This window comes from Schistocerca piceifrons, chromosome 3 (genome assembly GCF_021461385.2).
Source record: "Schistocerca piceifrons isolate TAMUIC-IGC-003096 chromosome 3, iqSchPice1.1, whole genome shotgun sequence".
In the NCBI taxonomy this organism is placed as follows: Eukaryota; Metazoa; Arthropoda; class Insecta; order Orthoptera; family Acrididae; genus Schistocerca; species Schistocerca piceifrons.
In genome coordinates, this window is record NC_060140.1 from 752,030,838 (window position 1) to 752,042,917 (window position 12,080).

Genomic DNA, 12,080 nt, shown 5'->3' on the forward strand with positions numbered 1-12,080 from the left:
TATTCTCACGTCTACTCAAAGACGTATGCGAATAGTTTTCTTTAATTCATTATATTCTTCCTTGCACCTATTATCATTTACATCAAACTCTTAACCTTGTTCTTACTTTCATTTTGTTAAGGGACAGGGGTATCGTTATTAAGAACACTTTGTAATGATAAGAAGAACTAGTCAGGGAAGCGAGATAAAAAGAGGATGTTTCTAATGCGTACGTCACGTTCAGGACGTTATGGACATGTGTTAATGGTCTGACTTTAAGAGATTACGTGGGCCCAATAAAAGCGTTAACACAGATTATAAACACAACGGATAATTCGGATATGCCAAGAAGCAAATTCAGTGGTAAATGATAAAGCAAGTATTTGCTTAGAGCTCATTACTGTAAAGTACATTTATTCCCTTCCTGCAGCATTAATACACCAATGACGTCGATGGAGCGGGTGTTCACTTAACTAAAGGGTGCCTTAACACAGACAATAGAACAAAACGATTGACACAGCTGAACTATCATAAACATGGCTAGCCACGTGTTCAATACGAATGTGAGATGGATCGGTTAGGACAAACTTAATCTGAATTACTTGCACATATTCACACAGCCAAGCATGTTAGGATGCTACGGATGATATTAAGTTTCACATATCGTTACTGTTGAACCCTCTGGAGTAAATAATCGGGGAGAAAGCAGGCAATTTGTAGACTCGATATCGTGATAGCAAAAGTGTGATAAAAGCTATAAATGAAAAAAGAAAAAGAAATCTTTACATACACGGATAATAATTCTACAAGTAATTTCGCGTATTATAAGAAGGATTATTGCTTTACGTGGTAGATATAAGAAAGGGGCGAGTGTTGTGGATTGACGACCAAGACTACGACCAACACTGAGGAAACAACGCGAGTGGAATGAGCAAAACTAGATTCGCTGAAGGCGTTAATATTTATATTTAATCAACTCATAATGAATTTAATCTAATTGAAATGATAATTAAATGGATACCCTAGCTGCAAACAGGCGTTGATGTACTTCATTGGGGACATGTTGAAAATGTGTGCCCCGACCGGGACTTGAACCCGGGATCTCCTGCTTACATGGCAGACGCTCTATCCATATGAGCCACCGTAGGCACAGAGGATAGTGCGTCTGCAGGGACTTATCCCTTGCACGCTCCCCGTGAGATATACATTCCCAACATGTCCACACCACTACATTCGTAGTGCGCCTAATAGATGTTTGCCCAACGTACTCATTACTCGTGGCAGATTAATCTACCAAGTCCCCAATGAAGTACATCAACGCCTGTTTGCAGCTAGGGTGTCCATTTAATTATCATTTTATTTCTAGCAAAGCTGCATGGTCATCCACAGTAACTGTTCTTTCGGGAACAGATACTACCGTCATATATAGTTAAAATATGGCTTCCCGGCCATTGACCTTCTTGTGCGAACGCACAGGTATGCCCGAACTCGTACGGGACTTGGTAGATTAATCTGCCACGAGTAATGAGTATGTTGGGCAAACATCTATTAGGCGCACTACGAATGTAGTGGTGTGGACATGTTGGGAATGTATATCTCACGGGGAGCGTGCAAGGGATAAGTCCCTGCAGACGCACTATCCTCTGTGCCTACGGTGGCTCATATGGATAGAGCGTCTGCCATGTAAGCAGGAGATCCCGGGTTCGAGTCCCGGTCGGGGCACACATTTTCAACATGTCCCCAATGAAGTACATCAACGCCTGTTTGCGGCTAGGGTGTCCATTTAATTATCATTTCATTTCTAGCAAAGCTGCATGGTCATCCACAGTAACTGTTCTTTCGGGAACAGATACTACCGTCATATATAGAATTTAATCTAGCCATGGTATCATGTGGCAAATAAAAGATCAAAGTCTTAAATCCTGGTACATGTGTTAAAAATTACGAATATTTCCTTAACAATGATCTCTGTAAACCTCGTGAACAAACAAATGAATTTGGACTCAAACGACTCCTGAAAGACTATTCGCATCGTGAGCGCATTTTATAGTGGACAGACGCCTCCATACTAAAAGCACTCTGCTTAAAAAGATTAAGCGAAAGAAACAAAAAAAAACGTAATTGCAAAACGTTATCGAATTATACTGCTGAAAGGAACAGATAAAACTTCGCCGCATACTGAAATGATTCAAATCACTACCCATCTCCAGATTATAACAGTAAGCTCTGCAGACTGTGGCATTATACTAGCGCGTCTGGAACAAGAGTGCCTGAACATTTGGCGATTTTCGAGATCGTGTCCTACCGGAAGGTGGGTGGAAGGACCGACTTTTTGTCTAGTGTCAACCGCTGCTAAGATGTGTTTCGGCGGTGCCGCTGGCTTGACCGGAGTTCACTACTATGCTCAGTTATGAGAGTATCCTCCGTTTCTTAGAGCTCAGACATTCAGGACACACGGGAGGTTAACTATCCGCGTCTCCGAGAAACTTTCAAGCCACACTCGTTCACTCATCCAGTGATTTAATGGGTACAAACACATAACAAATAAACACCTTTTTCAACTAATCTTTCTTCCAGAGGCTCGTCAAAAAGTAGGAGAGTGACTTGCACGTTGTAAACAGCCTCGAATATTCCGAACTGTCATCTCTTAAGAAACGGACTAACACTATCATTTCAATCTGTTTTGTTCACACCTGCAACATTTTCTGTTGGATGAGTGCCTTTCTTAAGTAATTTGCCCTCTCGTCTAAATCTAAAATTTTTTTTCTCCTAAGTAAACAAGTTTATTTCATGTTTTTATCTGTTGTATCTCCACATTCTTTGATAAATTTTCATAATCTTCTTTTCTGACTTTCTACCTGATGACTCTGTATCCATTAGTTTTTTATCTACTTCTCCCTCTGCATTTTACGACTTTACTTTAATGTACAATATCTGTGCTGTTTTTTGAAATGTGATGAATTTAACTTTTTGTTCCTTTTGGTCCTTGCCAAGCCCTTTTTTCTATCTGCTCTCTTGTGAAAGAATTCTACTAACGTAGAATCTCTGGTAATCTACTTTAAGGAACCAACTGAAGAAACTTTTTCACTTTCTCCCCTCTCCCATTATTACACTGTACTGGGATCTGCTGCCATTTATCAGCTTTTGTAACTCATTTTAGGGGTCTTCTACATCCACACTAGAATCTAAGTTTGTGCAAAGGCTTGAACGATTTCTTAGAAGTAGTTCCAGTCTGTCTGAGATTGCTTCCATCGAAAAAACAAAAGCTTACAACTTAAATCCTTCCCACTCTTCTCCTCTGTAGTAAAACACATAATCTCACTTTATGTCACTTTAGCCTTCATATTTTCGACGGACTCCTGCTAATCCAACTAAATCCATTTGACCTTATTTCTCCTGTTCCAACTCCACTAATCTATTTACTGATTCTAGAGGTCTAAAATTTGTTGACCTAAAATAAGAAAAAGTAGAAGCAATTGAATTTTTGAAGTCCATGTAATTGGCAAGAATGACGAGCCAAAACATTTTAAACACTTGCTTAACAGCGTTTTGTCCTACCTTTCCAAAACAACGCAGCAGTGATTCTACTGGTATTTACTCGACAAGCCGTCTTTAGGTTTCCGGAGGTATGTGTGCCAGATCTCTACGCACAGGTCACGTACTCCCTTAAACTACGAGTCAGTGGTTCGTGGGACCAACAATATCAGATGTGTTCCACCGGATTTGGATCACCTGCATTTGGTGGTCAAGACATCAGCGTAATTTCACTACCGCAAACCATTGTAGCATCACTCTGGCCTAGTGACACTGACAGTTATCCCTCTGAAAGATGCTGTCGTGCAAGCATGAAGTTAAGCAGGTGCCACAATAATGTTCACGTAGTCCGCATCTGTCATGGCGCCTACGATTACTACCACAGGTCCTGCAGAATCCCAAGTGAATGTCCCCCTTAGCATAATACTACCCCTCAGGCCTACGTCGTGGTGCAGTCCTTGTTTCGAGTAGCCATGATAATGGAATATCCAGATGTGCCCATCGACTTGGTGTAGGGCTCCATATGTCCAGGTTTTCTCGGGTTTGACCTAGTTTTGAGGGCGTTCTGCTTTTTTTTTTTTTTCATGCAGCTGTCATGGTAAATCTGGACATTAGTTTGTGTGTGTGGAACAATTCGAATGATTGGAAATAAATACATTTTAATAAATATTAGTAAAGTTCCCTAAAACAGGACAGTACACAGGTACTTCCAATCGTATCATTAAAAAAAATTTAAAAAAAAACAGCGTCAGGTTCGCTCATGCGCTATCCAGTTACGTACTCTTGGTACTTATTTATTGAGAACAGGAAAGTCACCAACAATAGACGCTCGCATACATCTCGCCGCTTCACCGCCCGCCAGTCGGTTCTTCACTGGGCAAAAGTGCAAGTGTACATTTCACGCCACACGTCCGTGCCGCAAAAAACATAGTATCTTGATAGTGCAGTGCACCGATTTACGTAAGTTTGTATTATTTGTATTCGTTAAGATTTTTTAACATGATTTTATATGTGTCATAATTTCTGATCAGTGCGAAGTATGCACACGCTGGCGTTGTCAGCACTGAAAGACAAACGAGGGAATATTCACCATCCCATGTCCCCACTTCCTGCGGGACATTTTGGCTATCGGCTAACTTATCGTCGACACACCGTACTCGTCCGGGAAAATCATCCGATTTCACCCAAAAGTCCAAAGCTTTTGAAGTCTTTGTCCACGGCCGACAATTCAAGTGACGGCAGGCCTAGCCTAGTGTAACAATACACGTGATTCTTCCGACTAGGCGACACGTTTCCACTGATCCGCCCAGTCTCGATGATCCAATGACGATGTTGTTGGGTCAAGATGGCAAAAGGTAGAAGCTGTACGTTGCGGAGCCCCACTTCCAACAATGTGCGCTAAGTGGCGTGTTGCACCATTAATGCACCCTGCTTTGCAGACAGTTTCCAGATGCTCTTTCCAGGTGCTGTGCCGTAATATTCGGCTCTTTTTCAAAGTCGAGGTCTGTGGATTTTCCCATTTGCGGTTCATATTGACACTAGACTGATTCCCCATTCGTCTCTGCGTCGCTTATATGTTTCCCTTACCGCGTTATATGTTCATATTGCTACCAGGCGGCATTAAGTCTCGTGCTGGATAGTTCTCATAATGTACTGCTCATCAGTGAATTAAGACCATTTTCCTGTGGCACGTTGGAGGCTCATAATCAGCTAAGTGTAGCCAGTGTCCTAAGGCCTTTGCCTGAGTTCCTTCTGTATCCTACTCCTAATAACGATATCCCTTGCCACACAACGCACGGCAACCAGGACCCGCAGAGATTGGTTAGACAGGCGAATAGTGCTAATCCTCTTCAGAGATACGCTCAGAGCATTCTTAACATAGAACTGGACGCTTTTGAATCTCAGATCATGGTACCAACAAAACTAGCAGATATCCTGATGTTGCCCAGTCCTCAAGTAAGTATCGCCATGCCACAGCCACTCAATCTTCATCACAACTGCGACACATTTGACTGAAAGTCGTCCACTATATGCACTACATATTATTCTTTTCTGTTTCTATCTCCTCGTCGATTTACATTGGTCTTGAAGGGCTTCCTCAACTGACTGTAGTGATAGATTAGAACCCTAGAAAATTCTGTCGTACGTAAAGTCATTAAGCAGATCGAAGACTTCTATCTAGTCCTTCGTCAACCAGTCTTGGGTGGCAATAGGAGACAGCAAAAGAAAAGCTGAAGTATTGAATTTCACATTTAAGAAATCATTCACGCAGGAGGAACGTACAAACATACACTACTGGCCATTAAAATTGCTACACCACGAAGATGACGTGCTACAGACGCCAAATTTAACCGACAGGAAGAAGATGCTGTGATATGCAAATGATTAGCTTTTCAGAGCATTCAACTAAGGTTGGCGCCGGTGGCAACACCTACAACGTGCTAACATGAGAAAAGTTTCCCACCGATTTCTCATACACAAACAGCGGTTGACCGGCGTTGCCTGGTTAAACGTTGTTGTGATGCCTCGTGTGAGGAGGAGAAATGCGTACCATCACGTATCCGACTTTGGTAAAGGTCGGATTGTAGCCCATCGCGATTGCAGTTTATCGTATCGCCACATTGCTGCTCGCGTTGGTCGAGATCCAATGACTGTTAGCAGAATATGGAATCGGTGGGTTCAGGAGGGTAATATGGAACGTTGTGCTGGTTACCAACGGCCTCGTATCACTAGCAGACGAGATGACAGGCATCTTATCCGCATGGCTGTAACGGATCGTGCAGCCACGTCTCGATCCCTGAGTCAACAGATTGGGACGTTTGCAAGAAAACAATCATCTGCACGAACAGTTCGACGGCATTTGCAGCAGCATGGACTATCAGCTCGGAGACCACGGCTGCGGTTACCCTTGACGCTGCATCACAGACAGGAGCGCCTGCGATGGTGCACTCAACGACGAACCTGGGTGCACGAATGGCAAAACGTCATTTTTTCGGATGAATCCAGGTTCTCTTTACAGCATCATGACGGTCGCATACGTGTTTGGCGACATCGTGGTGAACGCACATTGCAAGCGTGTATTCGTCATCGCCATACTGGCGTATCACCCGGCGTGATGGTATGTGGTGCCATTGGTTACACGTCTCGATCACCTCTTGTTCGCATTGACGGCACTTTGAATAGTGGACGTTACATTTCAGATGTGTTACGACCCGTGGCTCTACCCTTCATTCGATCCCTGTGAAACCCTACATTTCAGCACGATAATGCACGACCGCATGTTGCAGGTCCTGTACGGGCCTTTTTAGATACAGAAAATGTTCGACTGCTGCCCTAGGCAGCACATTCTTCAGATCTCTCACCAATTGAAAACGTCTGGTCAATGGTGGCCGAGCAACTGGCTCGTCACAATACGCCAGTATACTACTCTTGATAAACCATGGTATCGTGTTGAAGCTGCATGGGCAGCTGTACCTGTACACGCCATCCAAGCTCTGTTTGACTCAATGCCCAGGCGTATCAAGGTCGTTATTACGGCCAGAGGTGGTTGTTCTGGGTACTAATTTCTCAGGATCTATGTACCCAAATTGCGTGAAAATGTAATCACATGTCAGTTCTAGTGTAATATATTTGTCCAATGAATATCCGTTTATCATCTGCATTTCTTCATGGTGTAGTAATTTTAATGGCCAGTAGTGTACCTTTGTTCGACTGCTGCAAAGACGCCCGCATGGAGGGCATAGAAATAGGCATTCGTGCCCAGTGAATCAACTGAAATAGTTGAAAATAAATAAAGTCGCCAGGTCGAAATGGAATCCCAATTTGATTTTACATAACGAAACTTTACATAGCTTGCATTTAGCGCGAATCTCCCGCCCAGAGAATGTCCTAAGCGACTGAAAAAAAAAAAAGAGACGCAGGTGACTCCTGTATAGAAGAAAGGTAAAACAACGGAACTGAATTATTACAGCTCAACATCCTTAATATCGCTTTGCTGCAGAATTCTTGAACACATTCTGAGCTCCAATATAATAAATTTCTTCTGTCCACAAATCGGCATGGATTTAGAATGCATCCATTATGAGAAACTTAACCTTTCCTTTTTTCACGTAATATACTACAAACCATGGATGGAGGGCAAAAGGTAGAGTCCACATTGTACATTTCCGAAAAGCGTTTGACACAGTGTCCCCCTGCAGACTGTTGACGGAGGCCCCAGCGCACGGTTTAGGTCCCCAAATATGTGAGTGTCTCGAAGACTTTCTAAGCAACAGAAATCAGTACGTTGTCCTCGAAGGCGAGTGTTCTTCGGAGACATGGCTAACGTCAGGTGCCCCAGGGAAGTGTGACAGTACGCAGTTCAGAGCCCTGCTGCTCGATCCGCTGCCGGTACATTCGATCAGCACGCAAATATTACGGAGATGCTTCGTGAAGTCAAATTGGAATCCCTGGAGGGAAGAAGAGGCTCTTTTCGCGAAAGACTACCCAGAACTTTCAAAAAACCGGCATTTGAAGCTGACTGCAGAATGGTTTTACTGTCGCCAACATACATTTCGCGTAAGGACCCGCGAAGATAAGAAACGAGAAATTCGAGTTCATACAAAGGCTTATAGATAGTTGTATTACCCTCGCTCTGTCTGTGGATGGAACGGGAAAGGTAATTACTAGTAGTGGTACTTGATACCCTCCACCATGGACTGTAAGGCAGCTTGCGGAGTATGTGCGTGGATTTAGATTGAGTTCGAATCTATAGAAGGAATCATGTTGCGAATTGTTAGCAAGGTAGATAATCACAGCTAGTATAAACCACAGTCGAAATATCGCTATTCAGTCCGAGCCCTCACACTAGGTCAGTTGTTCCAACACTGAAATACTTTGCTAGTAAACTATATCCGTAACTGCTGTAGAGTGTGTATTAATAACCATTCGTGAACATTCACGAAACTGCCACTATTTTGAGTTCTTTAACTACGCCACCAAACAATTTTGGTGAAAAGTTTCTACTCGTTCATACAGTTTCACACTACCACCAACTTACAGTTTTGTAAAGGTATGTGTTTTGCTTTGCTTTCTTATACAGGATGTACACCAAAAGTAACTGCGAAAAGTGATACAATTGAAAGAATTCGATAACAGATGCAAGAACTACCCTAACAGACACAAATAATCCTGATTTCAAGTAAGAATTTCATGTCTACATAAGACTCTTCCATGTGAACAGCGTACTCATCTGGAACTGAAGGAAGAAAAACAGCTTCCAAATTGTGCAAAGAAGAGTGAATGAACAGTCTCTGTTCTTCAAGATTATACGTAATTCCAACAGCGTCAATTTTTACCATTAACTTTGGTACACCCACACACAAATCATGCAAGACGTAACGCCCCTATTATTATCACGCTCAAAAAATTTTTGTATGTTGTTTTTCGCACACTGTGCAGGAGCTACACCGCTTTTGCCTTCTGGCAGTGTACAATAACACTCTGTCTGAGCTGAGCGATTTCTGTAGAACAGCTTTTGTCACGAGAAACCGTCTCGAATGTTCTTTCATAGTTTTAGAAATGAGAAATTAGAAAATGTTTTAAATACTTGAATACATAATCTCACTGAGCTAGTAAAGTCGTAATCGTACTGAATATATTTATTATAATACATTTCTATTACACTATATTGCCCTCAGTCACCAAAAACAGAATAAAATGTTATTTTCTCTGCCGAACCTTCCAGCACCCAGTACGTAACGTACAACCGCTACATAGAGAGAGTGCATTCATTAACCTACTGCAACTTAAAATGCATCAATGATCAATTTATTAGCTACATATTACATTTAAAGGGAGCCTGTGATCGTGTCACAGTCGTGCACTAATATGTCACAAGAAATAGATTCTTGGTAATTTGGGGAGTTGGTGATTTACTGTCATGGCAGTGGTAGAAAATTCTTATGGTATAAACTAAAATGCTGCCAAATGTGCTAAAACAGACTTCTCGTTTTCAGAAATCTTTATTGAGGCATTCAGTTCAACTTTCCACAAAGATTCGCTTCAGATAATGTACAACATACAACGCGCGTTTCTCAATTCTGATAGCCTGTCGTAGTACACTGCACTGTTCATGAAGACTTTTGTTCCAAAAATAGCGTACTCCACCATGTCCAATGTTGCTGGAACAATTATTTGTTTACTAGAAAGTAATTGGTTTGCAGGCCCTCCTCTCCTACTTTGAATGTAATTTGTAAGCTGTTCAGCAACAGAGGTAGTGTAATGTCTTTTGGAAAAACTTGTTGTCGCAAGTAGACACTCGGTTTCTCCGTAACTGCTGTAATCAGACGCGGTGTCTCAGGGACTGGCGCGCCCAACGAGAATGCTGGTAAACAGAAAGGCGAGAGAAATTCAAGAGTGTTCCCGGATCAGAAGCCGGACAACAAGAGAGTCTTGCTGCCCGAGAAGTTCAGACAGAAAAGGGTGGATTTGTAACGTAGCCAGAGCAAGCAGCATCTAGAAGAATCGCATTAGTAGAAACACAACGTTTTATACAGTTAAAGAACTCTACAAAATGTAGCACTGTGAACATCACGTCTACAATTAACTACTGGGATATCAAAGTGAACGACTACTTAAGTATTATTACAGAAACAGGAGAAAACTATCACAGAAATTTTACTTCTACTACAGAAATTGAGAACATCATCTACCAACATGTATCTGAAATTTTGAGTAAAGATTTTATTCATAATTGACAAATTTGATTAATATGCTAGGTGTACTTCTCTGCACGTGAATTATGGAATATGAAATATGTAATGTGATGTACATTCAGAAGAGGATTTCGGGTGAAATTCTTCCAGCGCTTCATTTTTCGAAGTGGGTCACATAAATTTTTTGTCTAAAGGCGGCAGGCAACAAAATGTGATACAAATAAGGGAGCTCAAAGTTTTATCTTAAAATCAAAGAGGAGAGGTAGATTTACAAGTAAGTGGGACGACATAAAAAGAAGCACTGAATCAAGGATTGAAAGACGAAGGACAGCTTATAAACTGGCATTTAGGGACTGGTGGAAGATGAAAACCTCATTTCAAGGGAAGAAAGGACATGAGGGCACTGATATGTAAACTGGGTTGGGAACCAAAGTAAAGGTAGCGCGAAGACGCAACAAGGATTAAAAAAAGTTATATAGTTTCGATAGGAAAACTATAATGACTACGTGATCTCTAACATTATATATTGTCTATGGAGTGAATAATTAAACGGAGTAATTTTACGATGTCATATAGACTTGTAGGGTTTCCTGTAACAAACAAACGAGTGAATAAATGTCTCTTTATTTTACATAAATATTTCTCAATAAGTTTACAGAATGATAATGACATTAGATTTTAGACCACCAAACTATAATAAAATTCACCCAGTACAACATCATTCCTTCTTCCGTAAGTTACACTAAGAGTTTCCATTGCATAAATGCTAATTCTTGTGTGATGTAAATCGGTAACCTCTCTCACTCACAACAGAAGATGATTTATGTTGTGTTAAATGAAATCATATTCTTGTATCTGGTATCGGTTATTAACACACACTCTGTAAAGGAAGTCACAGAGTTCTCCTGCATCGATTATGGATAAATACAGTTAATTTTTGTTACAGTGTTATAGAAATAATGGTTTTTATTTGTGTAACAGGACGCAGAATGTTAGGGGCTGAGGAGTACTGGTATTTGCTTCATTATCCACTAGTTTTTACAACAAACTCCTCACAGTAGTCCCCTATTGGTTTGCTACTCTGGTAGACGTGAGTGACCTCGTCGTTCACTTAAAAAAAAAAATTAAAAAAAACTGTTTGTTCATTTCGCCTCAAAAGTATTGTTGGTGACTTAAATTAAGAATTTAAAAAAGGGTATATAAATAATTTCTTTGCTTAAGTTCTTAATTAGTTGTCTGCACTTTGCAAAGAAATGTATGTTGAGCGATGCTGAAGTGCGAAATCACCACTCAAGAAAATTTACTACAAGTTTTGAGTAACACGGATAGCATCGTCTACGTTTTCGAAGGTGCTTATACCTCAAACTGGTATAACTCTCATAAACCACCTGAACTCTGGAATTCGTACCGGAAGTATGAGCGCCGTCTTTGGTGACACTATGTCCAGCAGGTTAATGTGTTCTGAATAATTCTTCTTTCCCTGTGATGATGTGGTCTTTCGATTACACCCGTGTTTCTGTAGGGGCCATTTATTTTCTCTGATAACATGGATATTCGTGGAGTTTTAATTTAGGTAACAGAAGAAATGCTGACAGTCTAAATTAAGCTTGAATCAAACACTTGGAACACCGATAACTCGAACCGAATAATTGTTCGAAGTTACTAGTGGCGTAAGCATTAAACATTGAGCATTAAACACTTCGCGAAAATGGAAAATAATTGGAAGGAAGGAGGTACACAGTTTAAGTCTCGTTGTAGTCGAGACTACAGACGAATGACTACCTAAGTTAAACAGTAATGGGGAAGGATATTAGTACGTTCTTTTCTTTCTTGATTTACCAATTCTACCATGCATATTTACCTCCATATTTG

The 12,080-nt window shown here is 41.1% G+C and overlaps 2 non-coding genes across 2 annotated transcripts; one reads left to right on the top strand and one right to left on the bottom strand.

Moving 5' to 3' along the window:
• Positions 1–1,053: 1,053 nt before the first annotated feature.
• On the bottom strand, positions 1,054–1,128 carry Trnat-ugu. The gene has a single exon. It is a non-coding gene; the product is annotated as a tRNA-Thr (tRNA).
• Positions 1,129–1,626: 498 nt separating this feature from the next.
• On the top strand, positions 1,627–1,701 carry Trnat-ugu. The gene has a single exon. It is a non-coding gene; the product is annotated as a tRNA-Thr (tRNA).
• The last annotated feature ends 10,379 nt before the right edge of the window (positions 1,702–12,080 follow it).